A 21,370-nucleotide genomic window follows, 5' to 3' on the forward strand; every position below is an offset into this window, starting at 1 on the left:
CTTGGGGCTCCTAACAGCTTCAGCAGGGCCCAGGGAGCAGTGCACAGTTACACGTGCACTTTAATACAATTACTGAAAACATCATATGGATTAGATAGGAGCTCACAGAAATACGTGAAGGTTCTCACTGAATAAGACAATCTGGTACTCAAACCCAAGAACCAGAAAGCACGTCCCCCTTTTTAAAAATATGTATTTATTTATTTGAAAGGCAGAGTTACAAAGAGAGGAAAAGGAGAGGAGAGGAGAGGAGAGAGAGAGAGAGAATCTTCTATCAGCCAGTTCACTCCCCAAATAGCCACAACAGCCTGTAAATTGGACCAGGCCAAAGCCAGGCGCCAGGAGCTTCTTCTGGATTTCCCACATGGGTGCAGGAGCCCAAGGACTTGAGTCATCTTCCACTGTCCTCCAAGGCGCATTAGCAGGGAGCTGAATCAGAAGTGGAACAGCCAGGACTCAAACTGGCGCCACCCTGGGAAGACAGCATTGCAGGCGGAGGCTGAAGCCACCATGCCACAGCCTCAACCCCAGCACACCCTTCTTAAACATGTGTAGACCAAGTTCCAAAGCTGATCACACCTTAGAACACAAAGAAAACTCAGAAATAGTGTCAACTGAGACGAAAGCAGAAACGGCAATAAAAAGGAAGCCCCTTAAACCCTAAAGGCAGGGCACAGCAGATGAAGCCACAGCCGGCAACACCAGCATCCCATACTGAAGCACTGGTTTGAGTCTCAGCTCTGATCCAGCTCCCTGCTCATGTGCCTGGGTAAGCAGAGCAAGATGGCTGAAATGCGCAGGCCCCTGCCACCCATGTGGAAGACCAGGATGGTGTTCCTGGCTCCCAGCGTCTGCCTGGCCCACACCTAGCTATTACAGGCATTTGGGGAGTGAACCAGCAGATGGAAGACCTTTTTCTCTCTCTGTCTCCCCTTCTCTCTCTCTCTCATTCTGCCTTCCAAATAAATAAAGAAACAGATCTTTAAAAAAACTCCTAAATTCCAGGAATCCAAAGCACCATTCTAATAAGCCCAGACTAAACAGAAAACAGATTCCAGCTGTTGGCTCAAGTAGAAAACCTGAATAAATCATGACCTTGAGAAGTAGCTGGAAAAGCCCAGAGCCTTCTCAGCGGAGTTCTACCAAACCTCCATGGAACAGAAAACTCCCACCTTGCCCACAGTAGGGACGCAAAGATCAATACGTTGTGTGTTCATAGCAACACCAGCTAGAAAGCAGAGTGGAGAAAAGAGCTTTTCAACTTAGCAATTAAATCCACAAAATACCCAGGAATAAACAGAAATACTGAGTGTGTAAATACCACACAAGAGTAACAGGACATAGTCTACAGGTATACACCAATACAAAGGAAAAACCCCAGGACATGGGGACACGGCGACATAAGCCTGGGTGGGAGAGATCTGTAGATTTAACACCATCTCCACCACAGAACTGTGAAATCCAACAAAGAACTTCCGGAATTCGCCTGGAGACTACGCACATGAGAACAGCCAGAGAACTGTGGAGGAAGAACAATAACCAGGCAGGTGCCTGTCTTTCAAGTCCACAGAACAGGAAATGAAATCGAGTAAGTGAGCGTCGTGGTGCTGGGGTCAGGAAAGACACAGATGAACCGGGCTTCGCAGGAAGTCGCCATACAGGTCCACGCATGCGCAGGGCTTCTGGGTGAACCGGCAGATGGGACACACATCTAATGTATCTCCTTCCTGGCTGGAACGCCATTGGAACCTTAGTGAAGAGAGTTGTTAAATTTTTAAAAATCATCTAACTTATTGGAAAAAGAGAGAGACACAGAGAGAGAGATGCCATCCTCTGGTTCACTCTCCAAATGCCCATATGGAAGAGGCTGGGTGGGTTGGGCATGGCAGGGACCCAAGTTCTTGAGCCATCACGGGCTGCTGGTACATCAGCAGGCACCCAGAATCAGCTGCAGAACCAGGACTCAAACCCATGTGCTCCGCTATGGAATGCCAGTGTCTCAATCGGTGCCCTAACTGCTACACTGAACGCCCACGCAGCCTTTTCTTTTTTAAGACACAAGCCAGAGGGAGCAGCAGCAGAAGAAACGGCAAGGGAAGCACGGGAGCTGTCTGCGGTGATGGACGCTGCAGTGGGCAGGCGGAGCCACTGCTCCCCCGTGCGCATCTCTGACTCCGCCAAAGCCCAGAGCTCAGGGCACCGTGTGCCTCCAGAGGCAGTGGCGAGGGGTTAGCTGGAAGTGAGTTGCAGGTGGAGGCCTGGCACTCTGTGTTGCAGGAACAGCCCCTTCTCTGCACTGGCATTGGTCTGAGGTTCATTCTCCCCCGAAGGGTGGAAAAGAGGGTCTCTGGGCCACAGCATCAGGCGTAGCTGAGGGTCAAGGTTCCACACTGAAGACATGAGGGCTACACGGGTATCAGGACTCCAGCCACTCCCCTGACTGCCTCCCAGAATGCCATAGCTCAACCACAGAGAGGAAAATGGGCGGGGCCCACACAGGAAGATGCGGAAGCTGTCACGGGCACTGTATGAAAGCAGAAAGGAGCTGTGACATTCACGAGACGAGAACAGGAGGAGAGTGATGGAGAGTTCTTTCAAATGGAAACCATGTCCGGGCTGGCGCTGTGGCGTGGCAAACAAAGCCGCAGCCTGCAGTGCTGGCATCCCATACGGGCGCTGGTTCGAGTCCCGGCTGCTCCACTTCTGATCCAGCTCTCTGCTATGGACTGGGAAAGCAGTAGAAGATGGCCCAAGTCCTTGGGCCCCTACACCTGCATAGGAGACCCGGAAGAGGCTCCTGGCTCCTGGCTTCGGATCGACTCAGTTCCAGCTGTTGCAGTCAATTGGGGAGTGAACCAGCGGATGGAAGACACCACTCTCTCTCTGCCTCTCCTTCTCTCTCTGTGTAACTCTGACTTTCAAATAAATAAATAAATCTTAAAAAAAAAAAAAAGAAAACCATGTCAGCAGAAATGATCAACTCAGAGGGCCCGCCTCCGGGTCACGTGGGAGGCCGTGGTGCGCTTTCTGCTCCTTCGAGAGAGGGCGGCTTTGTTTCCAGTCGGGCTGTAAAAGGCGCCATGGCTCCAGGCAAGAGGAAGCGGAAAGCCGAGGCCGCCCGGGTCGCATCCGCAGAGAAGCGGGAGAAGCTGGCAAACGGCTAGCAGGAAGTGGAGGAGATCGTCACTGAGCATTGCACGAGCTGACGCGTCTATGGGCGCAGCGCCTGCAGGCGCCGGAGCTTCCAATGACAGTGAACCCCTTCAAGCCTCGGAGGGGCAGCTTCAAGGTGACCCTGCTGTGCCCGGACGGCAGCCGCGCGGAGCTCTGGACTGGGATTAAGAAGGGCCCCCCACGGAAACTCAAGTTCCCTGAGCCTCAGCAAGTGGTGGAAGAGTTGAAGAAGTACCTGTCTTAGAGAAGCTTGGGCAGAATCCCTCGTGCTGAGCCTTCTGCCCCTGAGGATCTTGGAGCATTCATGACGGGACATGGCCAAACTTCAGTCATGTGCCTGAAGCCACAGTTTCTTCCTCTACAGAAGAGTGTGAGGCAGCCCTCTAGTAAGGCTTTGCAAAAGTTCTTGCATTTGGATTGTTTTATAAAGATTAAAATAAAGCAAAAAAAAAAATGATCAACTCAGTGGGACGACTGGGAAGACAGAGCTGAGAGATCTCTCTGTGAGACGGAGACTTAATCAGAAAAAAACAGGAAAAGAAGTTCAGAGGACCTAGCGAGAGAGCCATCATCTAGAAAACAGAAGCTCCAGAAAGGGAGAGAAAGACAGAGTAAATTGTTAGTGAAATGATGCAAGAAAACGCCCACCCTGGAAAGCTAGAACTCAACACAGCAGCAAAAAGTCACACCCTGGTGCGTCATCATGAGATTCCAGAACTCTCTACAAGCTTTCATGGAAAATGGGAGGGAACAAGCTGATTACAGAAGTGCAGGGACAAAGGGTTGGGTTCAGAATGACTCTGACTTCTCAAAAGCGGCTAGATGAAGGAAAACAAAGGAGGAAAGCCTTCAAAACTGAAGAAAAATCGTTTTCCAACTGGAATTCTGAACCCTGACAAATTTTCCAAAAAAAGTATGAAAAATGGAACAAAAACATTCTCAGACCTGTAAGTCCTCAAAACATTTACCCGTCAAGCACTCCAAGTAGTTAAGCCAGTCTCGTCCTCAACACTCAGGAATTGTCCCAGTCTTAGCCGTCACCATCTAAGAGGTAGTGAAGGATGCACTCCAGCAAGACAAAGAGGCAACCAAGCAAAGGGAAGACACCAGTACAAGGACCAGGAGCCCAGCACAGAAGACAGGAAAAGGGCAATGCCCTGGAGGCTGACGAAGGGTGATGTGGGGCGGCTGGGCCTCACTGCAGTCCTGCACGTCCAAGAGGCAGACGGTCATCTCCCAGAGCCCACTCCCCTCGGGCCATCTTCCTGACTTGGGAGAGGCTGGCCCAGGTGCCCAGCAGTGTTGGCCTGTCCTGGCCGTGTGCAGGGAGGGGCTCTTCCTCCTGTTGTGCAAACACTCACGGCTCTCAGCTCCCCTAGAGCTGCAGCTCGGCCACCTGAGCCAGGAAGCAGAAGGTGCAGAGCTGCCCCCTCCCTCTGGCTGTGTTTCTGCTGCACACCCAGCACCTGGTGCTCACCTCAGCCCTGCCAGGTGCCCACCTACCCTGGGCCCTGTACTTCCCAAGATACACTTTGTAATCTTGCTCACAACGACCCCAGAAGGGGCCTGGTCAACTCCCAGAGAAGCAACGTCAGACTGTGACTCGGGGACTCATCCGCTCCTCTCCCCCTGGAGCCTCCATCCACTAGGGGCAATACCAGCCTCTCCTTACACAGCTGGTGTGTGTTAGCCTCTGTTTTAACAGTAATCACGGCTGGTATTCATTTACATGTAATCGTAATGGCAAATGCACAAAGCCAGCAACCGATAAAGGAAGCAAACGGTGGCAGTCAAGGCTGGAAGGGAAGTCTTGGGGCCTGGCCCTGGTCAGGTACATGCAAGAGCACCTCATGGTGCACATCCTGAAGACACAGGGTGGCCACAGGTTACCCCAGCACCCTCCTCAGAGTAATCCTTGTCCCACAGCCATCTCTTGCTGTGAGCTGGAAAGGAGGCAAATGAGAGCTGTTCCTTTGGGTGGACTGAAGGCCTCTGGAAACAACGTGGGTTCCATTGGCAGGTGAGAGGGCAGACGTGGAGGGCGCACCCCCACACAGTGCTCCCCAGAGGTTAGAAGTCAGGCACTGGGGCTGAGCATCTGGTACCGTGACCAAAATGCCCACCTCCCACCCCAAAGTGCCTGATTTGAACTTGGCTCCTCCACTTCCAATCTAACTTCCTGCTACTGCACACCTGGTAGGCGGCAGGTAATGACTCAGGTATTTAGGTCCCTGCTAGCCACACAGAAGATGGGGATGGAGTTCCAGTCTCCCAGCATCGGCCTGGCCCAGCCCTGGAAGGTTGTAGGCATTGCACCAGTGGATGGAAAAACTCTGCCTCTGCCTCTATCTCTCTCTCTCTCAAATGAATGAAAATAAATAAATAAATACTTTTTTTTTAAGTCAAGTTTCATATGGATAGACAAGTCTTAGAAACGGAGTACCATGCGCAAAACTTAAGAGACAGAATGAGACATACAATGCAGCCCAACTTATGAGCACATCAATTAAAAATACACAGACTCAAGGCAAAGGAGCAACACTCATTTTGCAAAACAACAACAACAACAACAAAAAACTCTACCAAAGGACACCCTTGGGTCACTTTGAATGGGTGCTCACTGCAGAAAAGAAGCAAAGGAAAAGGTGCAGGTTGTGTCTGTTTTTACGACATTAAGACAACTGGTTAGACATAAGAGCAAAAGATCCAACTCTGGCCTCACGCCTTACTCCAACTCCAGGAGGATCGGTGATCTGGGATAATCGAGATGCAGTTACAGAAGTGCTAGAAGAAAATGTAGCTCAATGCTTGCTTAGGATTTGGTGTTGGGCAGGCTTTCAGGGGCTTTCCTGATGCCTCCTCGCCTGCCTCCCATGAGCCACGTTCCCCTCCCCTGGCCTCTGCCGGCTGAGTGCCTGGTTACGTGGGCCCACTTGCTGGGTGTCCTCAGGTGGACAAAGGTGCTGTGCTGCTACCCCCAGCCATGAATCATGCAGAGAACAAACCCCCGTCCCTTCCCCAGTGCTCAGGAGTCCCCAAGGCCTAACTCTTCATAATATGGGCCCCGTGGAGCAGGGACCACACTGCTGCTCAGCAAGAGGGGGAGTGAGGCGTACAGCAGTACAGTAAAGCCCCGGTGTGAGCAAACACCCAGGCCAGGAGCCCAGCCTGGCTCCTCCCACTGACAACCACGGCCAGGGTCCTGGAAGGGCCAAGCCCAGGGCCCCAGCCGCTTGTCAGAGCACACGCTGGAAGAAAGTCACCTCCCTCCCTCATCAACTGCCAAAGAAAACCACTCTGGGGCTGCAGATTCATGGGACAAAACCTGCATACACGGAAGCAGGAGCAGGCCCAGCAGGGGCGCGGTCCGCGGCAGCAGGCTCTTCCAAGGCTTTGGGAAGCGAGAGCAGGCGCAGCCCCACAGGGGCCATCAGCACAGAGCCCCACAGGGGCCATCAGCACAGAGCCCCACTGGCGCGTGTGATTAAAAGAGGCTCATTACCATGATTTCATGGCAGCCCTTTCTAACTTTATTACCCATCTCAATTAATTTTCCCAACTGCAGTAGACGTGGCTCATCCAGGGGTCGTTCTGATGGCTCGCGGTGGAATGGAGGAGTAGGGAGCCGCTCCTGGGGTGTGCGTCCGTCAGGCCCCATGGGGTCACTCACAGCCGTGCCAAAGCCCAGGGCTGGAAGCTCCATAAACTTCTGGGCCTGCCTGGTCTCCCAGGTACGTCAGGGAGGATAACGGAGCTCTGGAGATGGGGAAAGAAACGGGCCTGGGGCTCCTGTATCTGGGACGGTCCCCAGGGCAGAGGGGCGATGGCCAGTGCTCAGGGGTGAACACAGAGCTGCACTCAGCCTGGCGGCATCCTCCTGCCCCTGCCTGGGTGCCTCCTGGATTGTCCTCTGGTGAGTTAGCCTCCCCCACTCCCAGTCCCTGTGCCTCAGCAGGGCCAACCCTCAACCCCGCGGCATTTGCTGGTGTGCTTCAGAAAGTTCATGGAAATGTGTAGCATGAAAACACTAGGGGTAGACTGAACAGTTTTTTGCACCAAAATAAACTTACCCTTTTGTTCTGTTTCCCCAGGAACTTCCTGGAGGCCCCTCGCACAGGCTCTTTCCTGAGCTGCTAAACACCCTCCTCCTCCGAGAGGAGCCGAGTACAGCCACGTGCTGGGGCCACCATGCAGGTCCCCAACTCCAGTCGTGGCTGAAGCTGACGCAGCTCTGGGCACTCCAGCTGATGGAGTCCACTCATCATCCAGCTTCCTGTCCCCTACAGCCACACGAGTCCTAATGCACCCCACCCTGCTGGGCATGCGTGCACATGCACAAACACACACACACACAGCTGTGACCACCTGCACCAGCCCAAGCCGGACTCCATGGTTTGGGTGTGCAGCCAGAACAGCCCAGACCAACCGAGGCATCAGTCAGTGTCACCCTTCTCCCTGTGCGGGCACCGCGCCCTGCTTTCTGAAGGGTCCCCCAGCATGGAGGGAGGAGACAGCCTGCTGTGAGGTTAAGGTCTGAGGCCCAGGGAAAGCGGCCAGGCTTGGGTTCAGCACCGAAATACGTGTCTTTGGGGAGTGATGCCACAGTGTGAGACAGAGGTATGGAGCCACTGAGGTTGGCACAAGCCAGCAGGGCCCTGTGCCTACCTCCATATAGAGCTTCCCAAGCTCCCTGGCCCCCTGGGCCCCTGAACTGTCCAGACTCCTGGCACCACCTGCCAGCCAGCCTCTGCAGCCCACCCAGCCCCAAGGATTTCTGACAGTCCTTCAACAGCCAGTTCCTGTGGCCTTCAGGGACTCGGCCGAGCCCTGCCCGCTGAGCACCTGCTCAAGCTAACAGGGATCCCAGGGCACCAAACGACTCTGTGCTGGGTGGGTGGCTGGCAAGGGGAACTGACCAAGAGTCATCTGGGCGCGAGCAGATGGTGGGGGCCAGGGGCAAGGCTGGCCGTGAAAACACTGAACTTCAGAACAAAATACAGACACCACAGGCCCCCACAGGAGGGAGGACTTCCTGGGATTCTGTCTCTGATGTGGGGGAAGCACAAGGATGGTGTGCGGGGTGCTGATGGCCCAGGTTTCAGACGGAGCCCCATAGCCTGTAAAGGACTTCACCAGCTGGAAACCCGCTGCTGGCTGGATACTTGCTCCGGTCTTTGTGTGGACACTGGCTGCCTCCTGGGCCGTGCTCCTCGCAAGGCCCTCAGGCACTGCACACTCAGCACGTCCATGGCCTTGTGGGACTGGGCATCTCATCTGCCCCAGCCATCCCTTCCCCTCGGGACAGGGCACTTGCATCCACCCAGAACCCACACTGCTTCTCCCCGTCCTGCAAAGTTGCCTACCCTACACGCCTAAGGGCTTCTGGAATCTGACACCCCCACCCCCACCCCCTCTGCTTCTGCCCTGACAAGTGCCTCCAGCAGGAATTAGTGCCTCGCTGGTGTCTGGAGTCCCCAAGTCAGAGCAGCCCTAGCCGCACCCCACCCACAGGTATCCACACCCAGGTGCTCTAAATGGGAAAGTGTGTTGGGGCCGATGCTGCGGCATAGTGGGTAAAGCCGCCGCCTGCAGTGCCGGCAGCCCATATGGGCGCTGGTTCGAGTCCGGCTGCTCCATTTCCAATCCAGCTCTCTGCTACTGCCTGGGAAAGCAGTGGAAGATGGCCCAAATCCTTGGGCCCCTGCACCCACGTGGGGGACCTCAAAGAAGCTCCTGGCTTCAGATCGGCACATCTCCAGCTGTTGCAGCCAACTGGGGAGTGAACCAACTATTAGGAAGACCTCTCTCTCTGCCTCTCCTTCTCTCTCTGTATAACTCTGACTTTCAAATAAATAAATATTTAAAAAATAATCAACACATATATTTTTAAAAATAAATGAATAGATAAATGGGAGAGTGTGTTGGGCTGTTTTACTGGAATGGGGAGGGTCCATTCTCAGGGACCCTGGGCATGAGCTGCCCAGTACAGCCTGGGGATGCCAGCCCCATGACCTGTGTCTGTAACAGTGTGCCGGGGGTCGGGGTACAAGTGCCTTGGGAGATGGCAGAGGGCAAAGCTAAAGGGGGCGGTTTCTGATAGGAGAGAGGCCACTGCCTTAGCCAAGACCCCAGCCACAGTGAAGGAGCCGGAAGGGGTTCCCCTATTCCCCAAAGTGCCCCACACAGTACCAAGCTGGCTGTGGAACCAAGGTGTTGACAGGGCTTAATTTGATCAGCCCCATTTAGGGAGGGAGGAAATCAGAAATCAGAGTGAGTGCTGAATGCTGCGAATTTAATCCAGGGCCAAGCCTGGCAGGGGCTTTTCCTCACAAAGGAGGTGGGGGAGGATGTACTGCAAGCCCAGACTGGGGCTCCCTGAGAACCGGGAGGGGCAGGAGAGGCAGGCGCAGGGCCAGGCCCTGGCTGGTGCACAGGGCTGCAGGGCGCACGCCTGCAGCCATCACTGCCGCTCCCTGCCGCCTGGGGTCCCCCTTCCTGGTCAAAGGCCAATGTGCCCCTGCCGGGCTGCAGCCAGCACCAAGACGCTTGTGTCAGTGGCCGCTCTGGTCTGTGCACAGGGCTAAGGCCTCCTGCTCTGAGTGCCACTCAGACCTCTCTCTGCCCCTGAGCAGCAGCTGCTCCTGGGGCACAGGTACCATCCCCAGAGTCCCTTTCTGTCCCCACAACTCTTGCTCTCCTCCTGTGCCTCCTTGACCCGTCCCCAGGCCCTTTACCAGGCCAAGCCCACAGCACCCCCTCCTCTGACCCCCAAACCTACGTCTCCATTCATTCGTCTGTTCATTCACTCACTCATTAAGTATTTAGGTGGCAGCTTTTGGCCAGGCCCTGGCCAGCATCAGCTCACCATGGCCTGTGAGGGCCATGCACCATCACACACGTGTGCCCACTCAAACGTGCATACTGTGTCACATACCCGCACAGTCAAGTATACTTGCACATGAACACAGCTACTCACAGTGTGTGCACCTTCACATGTGTGCATATTCCAACACACACACATTCACAAGCACCCACACATGCACTCTCACCTGTGTGCTCACATCCACACACCTGCTCACCTGCTCCCATGTGTGCATATTCCAGCACACACACTCTTACCAGCATGCTCACATCCACACACCTGCTCATATGTTTGCACTCACCTGTGTGCATATTCCAGCACACACACTCACCCACATGCTCACATCCACACACTTGCTCATATGTGTGCACTCCCATGTGTGCATATTCCAGCACACACACTCACCCACATGCTCACATCCACACACCTGCTCACACGTGTGCACTCACCTGTGTGCATATTCCAGCACACACACTTTCACATGCACAAGCAGTTGGCTGCAGCCCCTCAAGACAGGGTGCATGCAGGGGAGAAGCAGGGAGGCAGCTTTGCTCAGGGGAGCAGGTGGGCTCAGCGCATGCTCACTGCAGCTGCAGTGGGTGCATGCTGCCCCTGACCTTCCCTGTCTTCCTGTGAAAGCTGTTGCTATGGCTCCCGGCACATGGCGACAGCCCGGAGGTGCCACCCAGACAATAAGCTGTGGGCCACAGGACAAAAGTAGCCCTCACTTGGGCCTTGCTGACCCCAGGGTCCCTGCCTGCCGGCCACACAGACTGGGTGACTGCAGCGCGGGCCAGGCAGCTGCACCGGTGATCTTCACAATGGCCCTCTGACCCAGACGCACACCGCTTCCTTGAGAAGCACAGAGGAGCCGTCTGCATTTCCGGGAAGAAACACACTGTCTCCTGTTTTCCCTAGGAACAGGAGGCCCTCTTGGCTTAGCTTTTGTTTTTGCACTCTTGACTGAGTAATACTTTGCTCCCAGAAGGAGAGTCACGTGGAAGCGGGACCTCAGAGTGGGGGTGCGGTGGGGATGACAGGCATGGTGACGGTGGGCACTGGGCAGGCTGCCTCCAGTCCCAGGCGGCTGGCAGGGGCAAGGTCATGTGACCATACGGCAGGGCCGCCTTGCTCTTGTAAAGAAGCCAGACATCTGGGTTTGTATGTTAAGTCTCCTCTTCCAGGATTGGCAAGCAATTTAAAAATAATGGGAGTAGGGCGGTCTCATGAGATGAGATAAGCCCAGGCCTGGGGGATCAGTCTTGCAACCTCAGCTCCCTGCCAGAGCGCCCGTTTCCAGGGTATCCTCTTCCAATGTGTCTGGATAGCCTTTGAGGACAGTCTGGTCTTGAGAAGCTTCTGCAAGTCCACCTGTGCTTGTCCCACAGTGCCCAAAGCCCCCTGGGCTGCAGCTCATACCCCACTTGCTTGCTGGCATCCTGTTCCCCTCCTGGAAGACAGCTCCTAGCAGATGTCACACGGGGATCCAATACACATGCACTGGGGCTCCACACAGTGCACCGAGCTCCTTTTTTCCCCTGTGAAGCCCTGGTTCAGTATCACACAACCTCACATGCATGTCAGACAAAGGACTGGTGTTCTTCATATGTAAAGTGCTTCTACAAATCAACAAGAAACAGAAATGTATAGGGACCAGCACTGTGGTATAATATGCTAAGCCTCTGCCTATGGCACCAGCATTCCACAGTGGCACCAGTTCATGTCCCAGCTGCTCCTCTTCCAATCCAGCTCCTTGCTATAGCCTGGGAAAGTCGTGGAAGATTTTCCAAAGTCCTTGGGACCCTGCATCTATGTAGGGGACATGGAAGAAGCTCCTGGCTCCTGGCTTCGGATTGACTCAGCTCTGACCATTGCAGCCATTTGGGGAGTGAACCAGCGGATGGAAGACCTCTCTCTGCCTTTCCCTCTCTCTGTAACTCTGCCTCTCAAATGAATAAATCTTAAAAAAATAGAAATGTACAAATGGTATGTATGGACAGTTCTCAGAAAAGAAACTCGCGCAGCTTTTAAATATATGCAAAGATGTTCAACCTCACCCCGAATAAAAGGAGTACTGCCAAAATAAAAAGGTGTGGATCAGGAACCCACGTGGAGGGAAATGAACCTATCTCACTGTCCTGAGAGATCCACCTGACCATGGCTATCAAGACTTTAAAATGCACACACACGGGCTGGCGCTGTGGCACAGTGGGCTAAGCCACTCCTTGCAAGGATGGCATCCCATATCAAATTGCAGGTTCGAGTTCTAGCTGCTCTGCTTCTGACCCAGCTCCCTGCTAATGTTCCTGGGAGAGAAGATGGTCCAAGTCCTTGGATCCCTGTCACCCATGTGGGAGACCAGATGGAGTTCCTGGTTTCTGGCTTCAGCCTGGCCCAGCTCCAACAGTTGCAGCCATGTGGGGGAGTGAACCAGCAAATAGAAGATCTCTCTCTCTCTCTCTCCCTCTTTTTCTCTGTCTCTCCTTCTCTCTCTCTGTCTCTGTTTGCCTTTCAAATCAATAAATCTTTTTAAAAATGCACAATTGAACCAACACTCCAGTTGTACAATTTAATCCTACAAATATCCTCACATAGGTGGGCAAAAGGATAAGTGTAAAGGTATCCAATGCAGTATTACTGGAAATGGCAAATACTCAAAACCATGAAGTCCCATCAGCCGAGGTCTGGTTACAAAAGCTATCCACAGGGGCAGGCGGCAGGCACAGTGCTTAAGTCACTGCTTGGGATGCCTGCATCCTGTCCTGGGAGCGCCTGGTTAGAGTCCCAGCTATTTTGCTTTCAAACCAGCTTCCTGCTAATCTGCACCCTTGGGGGTAGCAGGTGAGACTTCAAGTACTTGGGTTCCTGCTACCCACATGGAAGATCTGAATGGAGTTCCAGGCTCCTGGCGTCAGCCTAGCCCACCCCCCCCCACCCGATGCCACAGTCATTTGGGGAGTGAACCAGCAGGTGGAAGCTCTCTCTCTCTCTCTCTATCTGTCTCTCACCTATCAAATAATATGAAAAAAATTTATTTTTGAATTTGAAAAAGAATTTGTCCATAGAGTGGAATACCTATGCAGTTGCTAACAGGCAGATCTGTGAGTACTGATACCAGCAACCGACAAGCAGACAGCACGGTAACAGCAAAAATGCAGTGGAGTCGACTGCTTGGTGTGCAGCCTGCACGGCGGGCTCACATTCATGTGACAATCATAAAAGGCAAGCGCTCACTTGCATAATGCACAAGGCGAAAGCCTTTCCTCTGGAGGTTCCAGTTCTAGGACTGGGCACACACACGTGTCAATCACACTCACACCAGCCAAGGGCATCTCAAGAGGATGCCAGGCGCGAGTCGGGTTCAAGCCAGGAGGGCGGCAGTGAGCTGGGGGCTGGCGTGCGCCCTCTCGTGTCGCTGCAGCCTTTAGTCCATCCTCAAAGCACGTCCTGGGCCAGGACCCAGAGGGAAGCCAGGGGTGGACCTTAGCCAGGAAGGGCAGGGACCCGGACCTACCTGTGCTAAGCCGCTCAGTCAAGGCCTGCAGTGGAAATGGCCTGTGATCACCCTCCTGGGCCGGCCTCGAGGAGCCATCACAGCAGCATGGGGATGGGCTGGGGGGCTCCTCGAGGAGTAGGGTGAGCCTGCAGCCTTCAGCTGCTGGAGATGCGGCTCAGGTTGCCAGCTGGACAGCGTGAGTCAGTCAGTACACTCCCAGGGATCCCAGGGGAAGCGGGACCAGTGTGACGTCACTCAGATGTCCTCCTGGATGAGAGGCCCAGACACCCGAGGGGGAACCTGACACCCCCACACACCGGGGAGGGCTCAGGAAGAGCAAGCCCCTGGCTAGGGAGGCCCACGAGGGGGTAGCCACCCCTCCTTGGCCCAGGCAAGACTTCCGCCAGAGGCACGAAGCAGACAGTGGGAAGGGAAACGGGGTGGCCCAGGGGACAGCGGGGGTGGGGTGGGGTGGGGGGGGTGGGGGCACAGGGAGGCATCCAAGGGGCCTTGGCCACTGGAAGGAGCTAGACATGTCCTGGGGATGTGGGAGGTAGCCTGGAGGGCCCTGAGCAAGGGACACAGTGACACAGTGACCTGACTATTGTTCGCCTTGGCTTTAGCGAGGAGATGGGAGAGGGAAGGGTGCATCCAGTGGGCAAACCTGCCAAGGACTGAGGCAGCGTCAGCAGGGGACCAGCAGGGCTGAGCAGGGCTCTGGATTTCTGAGGGGGCCACTAGCTGCCTGGGAAGCCCTTCACTGCCAGGGGGTCAAGGACAGAGCCTCGAGGAGCAGGGAGGGCCCACTGAGGCTCCTATTGGAAGGGGCATCGTGGAGGCACAAGGGGTCCAGGCCCCAGAGGGGGCTGAGCTAGAGGGCTGTCTGGGCTCTGGGCATGGAGCCGCCCTCCAGGACTAACAGGTGAGGAGTATCAAAGTGACTACAGATGCAAGAGGGCAGTCCTCACAGCCATCACGATGGACCTGGCACTGGCCCAGGGTCCTGTGCTCTCCAGCCAGGAAGGCCCTACCCCTGCCAGGGCCCCAGCTGCCAAAGGCAAGTGTGGGTGTGACACGGAGGGAATCCCTGCCACAGGACCCAGTTCTCAGCTCAGCTCAGCACAGTCACAGCCCAGCTCTCTGATGCCTCTTGCCTCAGAGCAACAGCAGCAGGTGGGCAGGTGCTGGGCCGTGGAGGGGCGTGCAGCCTGAGTACCCCCTAGACACGTCAGATCTGCTGTCCTTGCATGCAGGTCAGCAGGGCCCCAACCAACCAAAGCCCGTTCCCAAACGCCTGAAGGAAACCCTGGCCTCGGATGGTGCCTTCACACCTGTCCACATCCAGCATCTACAACCACTGAACTAGGAAGCCTGGCTGGTGTCCCTGCATGGTGAGGAAGCCCAGGGTCTGGACTGAAGCCTCAAGGGCCGGTTCAGTTTGGCGAAGACAGATGTCCTGAGTTCTGCTCTTGGTGCCACTGCCTCCCAGTCGTGGGACATGGCCACGCCGCTCTGCCTCTCCGAGCCTCATGTGAAAACTGCCCCAGCCCCAGCCCACAGAGCAAACATCTGATGCACATTAACGAGCTGAGACTGAGCAGCCAAGAGGGCCCATGAGGCCCCTGTCCCAGTCTCAGAGAAAAACGAGAGACAGCCGGAGGATCAGATCCAAGTGGCTTGGAACTGACCAAAATATAGGCACGGGTCACAAACACTAGGCGCCTCTCCCATCTCCCAGGCAACCAGGGCAACAGCTCCCAGCTTTCCCAGGCCATCAGCATAAGGTCTCTCTCTGGGTCCTGCCCCCACCAGGCTCCAGGGTGCATCCGCCAGGCCCAGCCCCGCAGAAGCCGTCTTTCTCAAAATCACCTCCGAGAAGACAGAACCACTCCTGCTTCCAGACATCTCCAAGTAGGAAATGGGCCTTGGGCTCCATGAAAAGGTTTCATTACGTTAATTGTCCAAGTTCAGTGTCAGGCCTCCAGCACCTGATGGGAATCTGTGGTTAAGCATGGAAAGGCTCGTTTCTACAACGCCCCTTCCTCACGGAGCCCCCGCCGCCGGGAGCCCCTGCCTGCTGCCAGCCTCCTACTGACGCTCAGCTTCTCTCTCCGCTGCCTTAATGTTCTGAGCTCTCCTCTTGAGACCCTTCCTGCCCCCGCCCCTCCCCCATCCTCACAAAGCACCATGATGTTCTTCTCTATAAAACTCTCAGAGCAGCCCGTGCTGGCTTCGTTAGGACGACTCTGCCACCACATCCCTAAGGGGCAGGACGGAGGGGCTGGGCCAGCACAGGAGCAAGTGGCTTAGCCAGAGGTGTGTCTGGCAGGTGGGCAGGCGGGAGGAGCAAGTGGGCGGGCTGGTGGTGGACAGGCCAGGGGAGTGGGGTGGCTGGGCCGAGTGGAATCCCTAGAAAGTCGGGCCTCGCTACTTGGGGCCAGCAGGCATCACGAGGGCCCAGCCAGCCCTGGGCACAAGGCATTGACCTTGAGGCTCCCCGGCTCAGCTGTGTGAACTGTGCAGGTGGCTCTTGTCACTGAGGGAGACGTGGCCCAAGCCCCACACCCGCCATGTTCTCTTGGGTTCAGGGGCACAGGGAGGGTGAGGCTTGCATGTGGCACACGGGTCAACAACTCGGACCTCTGGTCCTACATCTGTGACCCCCAGCTGCCAGCAATGGTGGGCCTGGCTGGCACTGCTGCACACGGGGCGCTAGGAGCCGTACGAGGCTTCATCTATGCACTGGAAGCAGATTCCCGTTCCTCATCCTGTGATACCCAGGGGCTCTCAGACCATGAGTGGGGTTGGGCCTGCCGGGCACATGCAAGGCTGTGACCACGTGCATGGACACATTCCAGACAGGCCAGTCCCCAAAGGACAAACACAGCTCACGCTCACGGGCGCAACGTGGTCCCCTCCTTATCTGATGTCCCTCTCTGTGATTTTAGTTACCCATGGTCAACCAGAATCCTAAAGCAGCACACGGAAAATTCTGGGAGCAAACAATTCATATATTTTACATAACTTGTATTAAATAATGTTATATAGTTTTTCCATTGTATTTTTATTGTTAGTATCTTATTGTACCTATTTTTTTTAAAGATTTATTTATTTACTTGAGAGGTAGAGTTACAGAGAGAGGGAGAGACAGAGAGAGAGGTCTTCCATCTGCTGGTTCACTCCCCAAAAGGCCACAATGGCCAGAGCTGGACTGATCCAAAGCCAGGAGCCCAGAGCTTCTTCTGGGTCTCCCACACAGGTGTAGGGGGGCCCAAGCACTTGGACCATCTTCCACTGCTTTCCCAGGTACATTAGCTGGGAGCTGAATCAGATGTGGAGCAGCCGGGACTCAAACTGGTGCCGATGTGGGATGCCGGTGCTGCAGGCAGATGCTTAACCTACACCGCCACAGTGCCGGCTCCACTGTACCTAATTTATAAGTTAAGCTTTATCAAAACTGTAGGAAAAACCACAGGCTAGATAGGGTTCAGTGTGATCTGTGGTCTCAGGCAATCGTGGGGTCTTGAATGGATCCCCTGCAGGAGAGGGGACTCCTGGCCACCGTCAGACTCACAAAAACAGATCATAGGGCAGGGGGCAGGGGGCAGGGCAAGCGGAGCTGTCGCCTGACGGTGTAAAGCTTCAGTCAGCTCGGCGAGGAGTTCTGCAGTGGCCAGACAACGTGGGGCCCTCATCAGCCAGGCGGTACTGTCCACGCCGGCATCTGTTAGGAGGGTTGGTCCCACATTAGGTGTTACTACAGAGAGGAGTGGGGAGGCTGCAGGGAAATAGTGAGGGCTGTTGCATACATCAGTCACCCGCTGATGCCCTGAGCTGCTCAAAGCCATCCCACAGGTTTCCCTTGAGGTCCTGGGGAGACACGGCCCCCACCCCGCTGCCCCAAGTACACGCCTGGACCCTACTACAGGTGTGACGTCTGCACACAGGAGCCAGGCAGTACCCAAAGGAAACCTGAACATCACTCGAATCCTCCTACCTGCCCCAGGAGCTGCTTCAGCCTCACCGCCGCAACCCACGCAGCACACCACAGCACAGGGTGCTCCCATGTGTGTGGACTGCGCCCACGGGGGTGTGCACCCACCCCACCATGTCAATGTCAAGCACTGCCTCTTGTTGCATGTTCATTCACCCCTAAACACAAGACTCCCGGGCTCCCCTGGCTCAGGGAGCCACGGCTTTGCAAACAGTTCCCTGTGGCCTCCTTGTTTGTTGCAAGTACATTCGGTGTGTGACAGCTCCTGCCGGTGCCTTTCTTGATTGAACTCACTTGGAAGTGGGCCCACAATCTCGGCTGGGTAGCAGTGCCACCAGTGTCTGGGTGTGCCCTGGTTCATCACACATGGACTAGGCATGGGACTTTGTTTACCAATGATACCTCAATAAGGCTGCTTTAGAGAAGTACAAACCAGATGTCTGTCCTGGTTGCTCCACTTCTGATCCAGCTCCCTGCTAATGCACCTGGGAAAACAGCAGAAGATGGCCTGAGTGTTTGGGCCCCTGCCACTAGTCTCCTGGCTTTGGCCTGGTCCAGCCCTGGCTATTGTGACCTTTCAAATAAATAAATAGTTTTTCTTTCTTTCTTTTTTTTAAAATTACAAAACAGAGCAAAGAAGCTCTTGCTTAAAGGGCAAACTGCTTGTCCATTACTACACCTGAGCCTAGACTCATGAAGAAGGGAAAGTGTCACGGGAACAGACAGGGTTTCAAGTTCCCTCATGGTTCCTGGCATCCAGGCAGAGTTCTGTGCCACCAGGAATCCTGGTAACAGAATAACTCAACAAGAAAATCAGAGCATAAAGGGGCATTAAGGCATTCTCTGAATGGATCCAGAGATGCCACACTGTCCAAATCAGGTTTGTCTACATTTTAGACACCTTTTAAAAGTACATTGAAGAAGGAGAGAACTTCCACTTTGACTGCGGCCTTGTTTAAATAAGATTGGAGCTGGTGAACTCAAGAGGCTTCCATAGCCTTGGCAGCTCACCACAAGAGCCTCGGATGATCACTGACATCATAAATAAGAGTGTCAATTGTTACATCAACAATAGGAGTCACTGTGCACTTACTCCCCATGTAGGATTTCTGTCCTTAATGTGTTGTACTATGTGAATGAATGGTATAACTAGTACTCAAACAGTACTCTATAGTTTGTGTTTCTGTGTGGGTGCAAACTGTTGAAATCTTTACTTAGTATATACTAAATTGATCTTCTGTATATAAAGAGAATTGAAAATGAATCTTGATGAAGAATGGGATGTGAGAGGGAGTGGTAAATGGGATGGTTGCGGATGGGAGGGAGGTTATGGGGGGACAAACCCACTATAATCCAAAAGTTGTACTTTGGAAACTTATATTTATTAAATAAAAGTTGTTTTTTTTTTTTTTTTTGACAGGCAGAGTGGACAGTGAGAGAGAGACAGAGAGAAAGGTCTTCCTTTTGCCGTTGGTTCACCCTCCAATGGCTGCCGCGGTAGCGCGCTGCAGCCGGCGCACCGCACTGTTCCGATGGCAGGAGCCAGGTGCTTATCCTGGTCTCCCATGGGGTGCAGAGCCCAAACACTTGGGCCATCCTCCACTGCACTCCCTGGCCACAGCAGAGAGCTGGCCTGGAAGAGGGGCAACCGGGACAGGATCGGTGCCCCGACCGGGACTAGAACCCGGTGTGCCGGCGCCGCAAGGCGGAGGATTAGCCTGTTGAGCCACGGCGCCGGCCAAATAAAAGTTTTTTTAAAAAAGTACATTGAGGGGCCAGCGCTGTGGCGTAGCATGTAAAGCCGCTGCCTGAAGGGCCGGCATCCCATATGGGCACTGGTTAGAGTCCCGGCTGCTCCACTTCTGATCCAGCTCTCTGCTATGGCCTGGGAAAGCAGCAGAAGATGGCCCAAGTCCTTGGGCCCCTGCACCTGTGTGGGAGACCCGGAAGAAGCTCCTGGCTCCTGGCTCCGGCCACTGTGGCCAATTGGGGAGTGAACCATCAGATGGAAGACACCTCTCTCTCTCTCTCTCTCTCTCTCTCTGTCTCTCTCTGCCACTCCTCTCTCTGTGTAACTCGGACTTTCAAATAAATAAATAAGTCTTAAAAAAAAAGTATTTGGATGCTCCCAGACAAAAGTTTACATTTTTCTTGGGTTCCATGCCTTGCGAATACTTGGTTGTATCATTAAATGAGAAAACAAGACTCCAGTTGCCAGATGGGGAGGGAGGCTTGTTACAATGTAGCAATGTGTGGGGCCCATCCTATTGAAATTACCACCTGGCTGCTAGGGTGATGCCGCATGAAATAGACAGGCTCCTGCCAGGCAAGCACACACATAGGGCTCGCACAATGGCTCAGATGATCTCCATCTATGCCACCTGTTCTTCCCAACGGCTCAGCACATGAGACACGATCGTTATCTTCATTCCATACAGGAGCATCCCAGCAACAACATCTTCATTTCCCAGCTAATGCGCATCCACACCAGGACAAGAGTCCTGGGCCTTCCTCTCTGGAGGCTGCCTCTCCAAGCCTTCCTAAGAAGGCTGGTCTTGCCAGGACTGTCACATTTGAACTCAGACATTTTAGGGGAGTCTCTGTCATGTTCTGAGTCTTTTCTCAGTCTCTTGATTGTAAAATCAGACAATCCTGGCTGCAGTCCAGTGCCACTAAGAACACTCACACACCAGGATGTTTCCAAACGCTTGTGGGAAGGGAATTAAAGGACAAGTTTATTTTGGGGCAAACATTCTTTGAAATCCATGCGTAGCTGGCTCACAATATATGTTTTCCATGAGCTTTGTGAAGACCCCCGCAGAGGCACGGGCTTCCAAAGTTCTTGGCACCAAAATGAACTTGTCCTTGAATTCCATTTTTCTATGAGCTTCGTGAACGGCCCCGACATATGTGCATCAGATTAGCATGGAACAGGAAAGCGTGTGCCGGTTCTCAGACGTTCTGAGTCCGTTGCTAGCACAGTAAGTTGCTTTTTTTTTTTTTTTTACATTTTATTTATTTGCAAGGCAGAGTCAGAGAGAGAGAGGGAGAGGGAGAGAAAGAGAAAGAGAGAGAGAGAGAGGTCTCCCATCTGCTGGTTCACTCCTCAAATGGCCACAACAGCCTGAGCTGGGCCAATCCAAAGCCAGGAGCCAGGAGCTTCTTCTGGGTCTCCCATGTGGGTGCAGGGGCCCAAGCCCCTGGGCCATCTTCTGCTGCTTTCCCAGGCTTATTAGATCCAGCAGAGAGCTGGATCAGAAGAAAAGCAGCTGGGACTCAAACCGGCGCCCATATGGGATGCTGGCACTGCAGACAGTTAACCTACTACGCCACAGCACCAGCCTCAAGTTGTCAAGTTTTTAAACATTTTTTATTTTATTTTTTATGTATTTGAGAGGCGGTGTGTGTGTGTGTGTGTGTGTGTGAGAGAGAGAGAGAGAGAGAGAGAGAGAGAGAGAGAGGGAGGGAGGGAGAGATATCCTCCATCTGCTGGTTCACTCCCCAAATGGCTGCAACTGCCAGATCTCTGGGAAGGCTGAAGCCACGAGCCAGGAGCTTCTTCCAGGTCTCCTACGTGGGTGCAGGGGCCTAAGTACCTGGGCCATCCTCCACTGCTTTCTCAGGTGTATTAGCAGGGAGCTGTATCGAAGGTGGAGCAGCCGGGACTCAAACCGGTGACCATGGCGGCTTCACAGGCAGCAGCTTAACCTACTACGCCACAGCACTGGCCTTCTTAAATAAACAGCCGTTGCCAATTCCCACGACCACATTTGTACACATTCTTCCTATGTCTCCTTCCCTCCAGCTCCAAGAGACTCCCACGGCTCAAATGTTTGAACTTCAG

The 21,370-nt window shown here is 54.1% G+C and overlaps 1 protein-coding gene and 1 pseudogene across 3 annotated transcripts in view; one reads left to right on the forward strand and one right to left on the reverse strand.

Annotated features, from left to right (window-relative positions):
• Nucleotides 1-21,370, reverse strand: part of ADAMTS2 (ADAM metallopeptidase with thrombospondin type 1 motif 2) — a 234,129-nt gene that overhangs the window by 101,258 nt on the left and 111,501 nt on the right. The gene's annotated exons all lie outside the window — the stretch shown is intronic.
• On the forward strand, nt 3,081-3,418 carry LOC133757765 (selenoprotein H-like; annotated as a pseudogene).

The sequence above is a fragment of the Lepus europaeus genome, chromosome 4 (assembly GCF_033115175.1).
Source record: "Lepus europaeus isolate LE1 chromosome 4, mLepTim1.pri, whole genome shotgun sequence".
NCBI classification, from domain to species: domain Eukaryota; kingdom Metazoa; phylum Chordata; class Mammalia; order Lagomorpha; family Leporidae; genus Lepus; species Lepus europaeus.